General features: G+C 45.9%; 1 pseudogene; it reads right to left on the bottom strand.

The window, feature by feature from the left end:
* Window positions 1–211: 211 nt before the first annotated feature.
* LOC123594462 lies at window positions 212–638 on the bottom strand (annotated as a pseudogene).
* Between the last annotated feature and the right edge of the window lie 8562 nt (window positions 639–9200).

Below are 9200 nucleotides of genomic sequence, written 5' to 3' on the forward strand. Positions count from 1 at the left end.
CATATAAATTGGGAGTTTTAACATCTCCCTTTAGTGCCTTCAACTGTCACATGGCAATAAACCAAAGACCCGAATAATTGCAAACGATGACAGATACTCTTTAGGCAAAATTCTCGTTTCAGTACGTTTAATGTCGTGTACATCAAATTAGAGTAAAAAGATGACTATGAACGAGGTGTAGCCCCTGTATTTTCGTGAACAGCACCCCAGATTACGGCAAACCCAGTTTATATTCCACCATCAACTGCGGTTCTCCCATTAGGTCACTTTGTGATGGCTCATTAAGAATATGTTCAAATGCAATAGTCTGATCATTACCCCTCAAAGTATCCAGTGAAAGGTTAGAGCTTGGAGGAAATGGAAGACGCTGAACCCGCTGTACTGCCTTGAATTCCATTTGTAATTTTAGTGGAACAAACAGACCCTGGATGTTTCTCAGTATGGAAGAATTCATTTTATCTTGGTTGAGCTGGAAATTTTTTTCTGATATTTCAAGAGGATGACTAGGCAAAAGTTCATTCTTCACAAAAGGAAGACCTTTTCGAAGAAGATCATGACTTTCATAAAGGTCCACTTGCTCAAAGTTCAGTAACTGGAATGCTGTCCTTTAGCTGTGATCCGAGACCTTTGACATTCATCTTCAACTGGCTCTGTGAACAGTCTCTCCGCCCTGTTATCATTAGCCGGCCCCACTGCTCACTTGGAGTCAGCCTCTTTATTACAATTCACCTTTGATGTTTCACAGATGACTCAGTTGTACCTTATTTCATTTATTTGAATTTGAATGTGTTTAAGAAAGCCGTTATGATGCTTTACGAGGGCTGCAGCCTGCAACCAGGTTAAGGGAAGGGAATGTTCCACTGGATACCTTGTTCAGGAGCCCAGCATTGTGTATTTTACGAAGTGACGTGAATGCCTTGTTCACCATCAGTGATGTCTGGAACTCTGAAGAGAATAAGGAGTGCCTGGCTGAGACCTTGTATTGTGGCATTAAATACATGCAGAGAGAAGTGTGACCTTGGTTTATATTTTGGGTATCTGTGAGGCAATAAAGTCCCGGTGTTCCTTACCCCAAGGGGGGCAACCTTGGGTAAGGAATTGTTGCCACTGGTCAGACCAGAGGGCCAGATCAGTGGAAATAGCACAACAGTCTGTAAAAATGTGCGCATGCGACCGATTGTTGGCCAGGTATTGTCTAGTGCTAAGATGATGGCCTGAAGTTTGGCTCATTTTGCTGACAGTGGCGTCCTGTCTTTGATTAGGGACATCCAGGTTAGATGACAGACAGCAGCTGTCCAGCAGCACTGCTGAATGTGAAGGGTACAAACTCCCTTTTCTGATCACTCAGTTGAACTCAAGGGGCTCCCCATGTGGTCATCGAGCATAAGAGAGGGATACTATTTTTCGGCACCATCGTATCTGTTAAGAAGACTGAGGAAGGGGAGGGCCCCCTTCTTAGAGGTGAGATATACCAGAGGCCAGGTTTGTAAGTATCAGGGAAGTATCATTTTCGTTTCATAAGAAGGGGTGTTGCCTCCACGATCAAAAGAATATTGAGTCACCTGTGAGAGTTTCCGTCTTCAGAAGGGCCCAGTATACAGCTAGCATTTGTTGCTCCAATGACGTGTAGCATGGGGCCGAGAAGAAAAGTTGTTTTGTACTACAGAAAAACCAGGTTCTTCTGCATAGACAACTTATAAGCCATCAGAGGTGGTCCAGAGACTCTAGAAGGCATGAGAGGAGGTTGCTAAAGCCACTACGGTGAAGGACACGAATGGGAGTGCCTGTTGTTTTGTAGAGCCTTGTTGGAGGGAGCCCCATTCGAGATGAACTGATTTGTAAGTAACAGCATAAAGTGGGCTGAAGTACAAAATTTTAAACAAGGAATATGTTGCCTTCAGAACCCAAACGTGTGTGAAAGATGTTTGGCTTGTTTTAATGATGTAGGTGCTGAGAATGTCAGTAGTTGTTTCCTAACAGTATCAGCAATGGAGTGGCCCTTGGCTGACCAAACGATTCCCAGTTATTTGAATACCCTGATTGAGTGTGTCAAATGCATCTCTTTGGAGATGATGTCATCAGTGTGATGTCATACCTCCGCTCTTAGGGAAATTTGGATGGCTGCAAAGGTGGCGTGCAATGGTAGGGCCGTTGAGATACTCTGTGTGTAGCTGGGTAAAGGCCTACTATGTCTCTCTGACGATGAGGGCAAACTTCAGCAGAGAGACTATTGAAAAAAGCACTGAATAGAACATATTCAGCAAATCTACAATAGCCAAAGATGTTTCCAGTTGTGGGTTGCATGGAGTCAATAATTTCAATAATATTGGGTGTGTATGTGGCAAGTGTATAGGAAAGAATTTAACCGTGTCCAAAGGCAGGTCCAGCCTCCGCCCTTGGCTTCTTAGAGGTGGTGTCTAAGCCCTTGAAGTGGCATGCCTAACGGGAATATCTTTGTTTGCCTTGGGGCCTTGGGCTATACCAACAACGCAGTTTAGGGTGAGGGCTTTGTGTCACAGAGTATCAACTGACCTCTGGAGGGGCTGGATATTGAGGTCGGCCACACGGATGGCCAACCAGCTTTGTGTGGTCAAGCCCCAACAAAGACTTTGGACCCAAGGCTCAGGTGAGCTCCCCTGACTGGCAATAGCCCATGTGTATTGGCACATTCTGGATGCCAGGAAAGTATTACTGTCCGTGACTCTGTGGAGAGAGGACAACTGGAAGCTCCACATTTGGAACTTTCTTAGACTTTGCCTTGCGCATCTCTTCCCTTGGCTGGTTTTAGTCTGTATATTCTTTCAGTGTAACAAACTATAACTGAGTATAACAACATTTAGTTATCCCTATGAGTTCTTGTTTTCAAAGTTGATTGATTGATTGATTGATTGATTTTCTAATGTTTATTTTTGAGAGAGAGAGAGAGACAGAGCGTGAGCGGGGGGTGGGGGGGGGCAGAGAGAGAGGGAGACACAGAATCCGAAGCAGGCTGCAGGCCCCGAACTGTCAGCACAGAGCCCTACGCGGGGCTCGAAGTCACAGACCGTGAGATCATGACCTGAGCTGAAGTCAGACGCTTAACTCATTGAGCCACACAGGCTCCCCTATTTATTTATTTTTTAAAGTATTCTCTACACCCAATGTGGGGCTCAAACTCATGACCCCGGGATCAAGAGTTGCATGTTCCAGCCAACCGGGTGCCCCAAAGATTTTTTTTTTTTTTTAATTTTAGGCAAGCTCCACACCAGACGTGGAGCTTGAACTCACTACCCTGAGATCAGGAGTCCCATGTTCTATTGACTCGGCCAGCCAGGTGCCACTCTGGATTCTTCTAGTGAATTACTGAAGCCTAGTGTGATCGCAAGAATGCTTAAACTTATAATTGGTGTCAGAAGTGAGGGCAGTCTTGTGAACTGTGCTCCCTGTAACTTTGGAGGGGCCTCAATCAGGGGTGCCATGTAGTTAAGGTTGAAGCAATCCACTGTTGGGCACTGTTCATTTTAATCAGGCCTGAGCGTTGGCCAGTTTGGGCTACTGGGTATGATTAACGAATTTTAAACAGCAGGGAAGAGGTCCATGTGATTTCATTTTTATCAAGCCAATTGTAACTATGAAATATTTAATTTTATTTTGGTTTATTACTCATTGGGTCAGAGTGGCTATGCCCACTATGGGCATGGATGACCATGGGCAATTTAGCCAAGATGGTAGTTCTGATGGTTAAAGTGAGGCATACCTCTTTGTCCTTTATTTCATATTTGGTAATTCCCCTAAGCATGTAGAGATCCCCAGGTATAACTGTAATTTGGGCCCCAGCACCAGTTAGGCCACGAAAGTTTGCCAATGGGTGCATTTCAGCAGATGTTAATTTATTATGTATGTTTTCGAGCGCAAAAGCCAACAAGAACCCTATTATTTTTGTGTTGCGTATGTTATTTTGGTAAAATTTGGATTTATGATTGAGTCAAATTTCAGGCCTCTGTTTCAGTTCGTGTACGTGTTGCTTATGGCTGCTTTCCTGCTACAATAGCAGATTTGATGAACTGTAACCGAGATCGTATGGCCTACGAAGCCTAAAAAGTTACTCTGTGGCCTTTTACATAACAAGTTTGCTGACGCCTGTTTTAAACAGTGGCCCTGATCCTGAAACTTCCCTGCTTTGGAACCGACAGTGTTGCCTTTTTGCTTATTGGAGACTCTCCAGCCGGCCAGCTCCGGCCCCCGTCTCACCTTACCCTCTCACTGAGCAGAGAGAGAGGAAGCTCTTTTAGGCCAAGAGCTGGGCCTCTGGCTCCTCTTGTAGACCCTGTGTCGCAGAGCCACTGTTTGGCACCCTAGGGCCATGAGAGACGTTCATAGAATTAACGGCAAATAGGCACTCGGTAGGGTGTGGGGGGGGGGAGCTGACTCTGAACAGAGCTGAGCTCTACTGGGCTTCCACTGCCTCCCATCAGATGTGCGCAGGAAAACCCCCCATCAAGGCAGTGCTGGATTCTGTCTGCAGGCACCGTAAGGTCCGTAGGTCTGAGCTCTTACTGCTGCTTTTGATAACTGCAGCTGTCATTTATTGGGAACTGATCGTGTGCCAGGCATTTTGCTAAAGGCCTTATTTCATGTAATCTTTCCAGGCCCAGGAGGTCAGGACGGTCAGTTCCACTCGAACTCCTCTTTCGAAAAAATGTGAAGTCGTTTTCCGACTAGTGTGGCTGATAGAGTCGGGAACAATCTGAGCATAACACGAACTTCGTATTTGCTCACGTGTGCTTTCCTCTGCAAGACGCACGAGTTGAGCACAGGAAACCGCACCCACCTGAACCGAACCACACAGGGATACACAAAGCATGTGCGAGCATGTGCGAGCACGCACGGACACGCCCCTAGACATCCCACAGCTCTCTCAGTTCCCCACGTGTGATGGGAGCCACAGCAGTCCGCAGCTGCTCTAGCCCCTCTGTCCGATCTTAGATGGCCCTCCTTCCCCTGCCTGGCAAGAATTCACAGGCTACAGCCCTTCCGACAGCCATCTGCACAAGCAAACCTCAGGTCTTTTTAAAGTGCCACATTTGGTGTCGTATTTATGTATTACTTGACCATTTAACATGCACAAAATGGCCATGCTGTTTTTATTAGGTTCCTGTCTTCCAGAACATGTTGCTGATGATGAAGGTTTTGAGTTGTTGTGCCTCTCAACTTATCTTTTCCCGTGAATCCTGTGACTTTGAATGCACAATTTGACATAGTGTGGGATTTTTAGGAACGCATACATCACGTTGTAGCAGAACCGACTGTCCTGTAATTACTCCCATTTTGCAGGTGGTAAAACTGAGGTCTTAAGAGGCAAAGCAATTTATTCAAGGTCACATAGCTGGGAGGTTTTGGAGCTGGATTTTGAACCCAGAGCTCTGTGATTCCTTGGCTTAAGCCCTGAATTACCCCCAATGCATTGATTTACGGGCCATAAACGAAACTACTTTTGGCTATTTCTGTTTTTAATTTTTTTTTATTATTTGAGAGAGAGAGAGAGCGGGAAGGGCAGAGAGAGAGAGAGGGAGACACAGAATCTGAAGCAGGCTCCAGGTTCTGAGCTGCCAGCACAGAGCCCGAGGTGGGGCTCAAACTCACAAACCGTGAGATCACGACCTGAGCTGAAGTCGGACGCTTAACCGACTGAGCTACCCAGGTGCCAGGGCTATTTCTGTTTTTAAAACAGAAATCGGAGAGGTCTGGCAGAAAGTAGGCAAGAGACTTTGCTTTACTTCTTGTGATTGTTTTGTTTTGTTTTGTTGTTGCTTGGGGGTTTGACAAATAGACCTCAGGATTCTGTTGCTTTCCACACTTTTCTGCTTGAGGTACTGAGACAGGGTGGAGATTGGGAGCAGGGAGTGAACAGGAACCTCTTATAGAGGGCTGGAGACGAAATCAATTCTCTCCTTGCCTGGAGATGCAAACATAATGGAAAGATCTGGGCGTCATAAGAGACCATAGAGTGAGTCAGCAAATCAATGCCGGTTTGTTTTTTGAAAGCTAATGTGATGCTGTGATGTGTAATAATAACAGGAATACAACCTGCAGGAATCATAAAATAACTCCTTAGCATTGATCAGGGCCTTATTAGAATGGTGTGATCAGCTTGGGGTCTGTAATTGAAGAGGGAAGCGAAGAAGTCACAGAAGAGAGAGAGGGCTTGTCCCTGAATCCTGTATGCCGCAAGGACTCTGCACATAGACTACCCCCCCCCCCAACTGCCGCAGTGGGTGTTGCTGTGATGTCATACTGAGCCTATAGGCTCTGAGAGTGAAAGATGGGGGCAGGGATGGGGTGGGGATGGTTTTCCAGGAGGCAGAGAGCCTGAGTAGCAAAGGCAGAACAGGGGGTGAGAGCGAGGTAAGCCAGAAAGCTAGAGACTAGGCAGGACAGCCGCAAAGGGACATAGGGTTGACCCCAACCTCCGGCAGGAAGCATTGTTTACACTTACAGCTGGGAGTCTGGTGGGTTTGGCAAGAGAGGATCCCAGCATATGGCTGGGTCAGGACGGGAGGTGGCCGAACCTGCCCCAGGTGGCGAGCATGAGCTCAGAACCAAGGGCTGGACTCAATTGCTAAAAACTCCAAAGTTCCTGGTTGGTTAAAAATGCAATTCATTTTTAAAATTGAAAAATTGAAAAATTGAAAAAATCGGAATACAAAAGCAACACCTCACTGGGGCGCCCGGGAGGCTCAGTCCGTTAAGCGTCCGACTCTTGGTTTCAGCTCAGGTCCGTGATCTCACGGTCTGTGAGTTCGAGCCCCACATCAGGCTCCATGCTGGCAGTGCAGTCTGCTTGGGATTCTCTCTGTGTGCCCCTCCCCAGCTCATGCTCTGTCTCTCTCTCAATAAATAAACTTAAAAAAAAAAAAAATCAATGCATCATTATTGTCAGGACTTTATAAAGGAAAGCAAAAGAAGAAAATACCAATTCCTTCTTATCCTATCACCCAGAGATAAGGTACTGGTAACACATTGCGGTGTTTTTCTCCTAGGTTTTTTATTTTTTTTCCATACATGCGCAAAGGTGTGCGTCAAGTATTACTGTATTGTTAAAGAGTTTAGCCCCTGGAATCAGACTGCCTGGGTTCGAATCTGAGCTCTGCCATTTAGTAACTAAGTGTCCTTGAGCGAAATCACTTATCCTCTCAGACTTTCAACTTTCTCGTCTGTAAAAATTGGGATGATAACAGTAACTGTCTCACAATTGTTAGACAAAATCACAATTGTGATTGTGGTACAGGTTAACAGGATAGGTACACCGCAGGAAACTTCAGGGTAGAGCTTGGCCCTACCCTGGGCACTCAATTATTTTAGTCATTCAATGACTATGTTATGTATGTTATATATATGGTATATAGTAACTTAGTGATTGTTTACTGAGTCAGGCACTGTTCTAGGCACTGTGTATACAGCAATAAACAACAATGGAAACCTGTCCCTACTGCATATGTAGTTTTGTGTTTTGCTTTATCGACTAAATTATATCATGGGCATTTCCCTATGTCATTAAAACATTCCTTGAAAACACCACTTCCATTGGCTGCATTGGTTAGTTGCCTGACCTCCCATTGTTGGACGTTTGGGTTGTCCATTTGGTAGACCGTTATAGGTGGATATCGTTGTATGGAATTCTTTTTCTGGAAATTGTTCCCCCACCCCCACCACGGGATCAGTTGCCAGAAGGGGCATTTCTGGGCCAAAGGCTTATGATACAGAGAGCCAAAATTGCTTTTCAGAAAGGTTTTTACCAATTTCCATCATCTCGTTAGACTGTTCCCTCCTCCTGCTTTTTTTTTTTTTTTTTTAACTTTTATAGAGGAATTCGTTTTCTAAGGTCTTGAGGAACTTTATGTTTTCGGGTGTGAGTAGCATCTGTGAAGAAGAGGAGGAAGGTGAACCATTCGGGGTATGAAACGTTCTCTAGGTTAGCAGGTGAGGACTGCTCTGTCACACCGGGGTGCTGGTAATGTAACACTTCAGTGGGACTGAATGAAATGCCAGGCACGCTGGCATCTAAAGGAGACTCAGGGTGCACCTGGGGGGGGGGGCGCTCAGTCGGTTAAGCGTCTGACTCTTGGTTTTGGCTTAGGTCATGATCTCACGGTTTTGTGGGTTCAAGCCCCGTGTTCAGCTCTGCGCTGGCAGTGCAGAGGCTGCGTGGGATTCTCAGTCTCTCCCTCTCCCCGCTTCTCTCCCCTGCTCGTGCTGTCTCTGTCTCTCTCAACAGAAATAAGTAAATACATAAACTTAAAAATCAAGTAGACTCAGGAAGCCAGAGAAAGGAATTTCTAATGTTGGTATTTGAGGTATTTGGGCACCATGATGGGAGAGAGGCACTCTTGCCTTCTGTTTGCATGAAAAGCAAATGAGGTATCGTATGTGCCTCAAGGAGCTTCCTCTCTGGTAGAGAAGACTAGACGAGCACTCATAATTGTACTCCAGTTAGACTGTGCTATGTGTATAGAGAGAAAGGTGATGTGGTTTCCTGATGGACTAGACACAGGGTGTAAGAGCACAGAGCGAAGGGTGTGGCAAGGATGGGGAGAACCCTTTCGTAGATGTTGGGTTGTGTCGTACACAAAGGCACCCGGCTTAGAGAGCAAGGGATTGGGGACTAAATATGACCCATGCTTCATTCACTGTGCTCATGTCTAGCGGAACAGGGTGCTGTCTATGTAGAGAGGCAAGGGGCACTTTTTAAACTTGCACAACGATGCCATGTGAGCGAGTATCAGCCCTGTATGCACTTGGTGGAGGAGTGCTCATGAATAAGAGTAACCTGGGCGATTGAGCCCATGACCTTTAGAGAACACAAACTCCTAGAAGGCTGGATTGTTCCTCAGGTGATCCTGAGACATCATCTAGAGCGGGGGAGTCCCCACTTGAGAGTTATTGCTAAGGCAATTAATGGGAGCCTTCATTAGGCAATGCCATGATCTGCTTGGTGGTTTGGAATGGGCCTCCCACTGGGAGGTGGTGTTTATATCCTCCCCCAATCAAACTGGGGGTGATGATGACTTTGACTCATAAATTATAAGGGAAGTGATGCTATGTGCCTTCCAAGGCTAGGAATAGAAGGCCATTCAGTTTCCAGCATGTTCATTTGAACATTTACTTTTGGAAACTGAATCAACACATAAGAAGTCTGGCTTCCCTGAGGCTACCAAGCTGTG

The sequence above is a fragment of the Leopardus geoffroyi genome, chromosome X (assembly GCF_018350155.1).
Source record: "Leopardus geoffroyi isolate Oge1 chromosome X, O.geoffroyi_Oge1_pat1.0, whole genome shotgun sequence".
Taxonomy (NCBI): Eukaryota; Metazoa; Chordata; class Mammalia; order Carnivora; family Felidae; genus Leopardus; species Leopardus geoffroyi.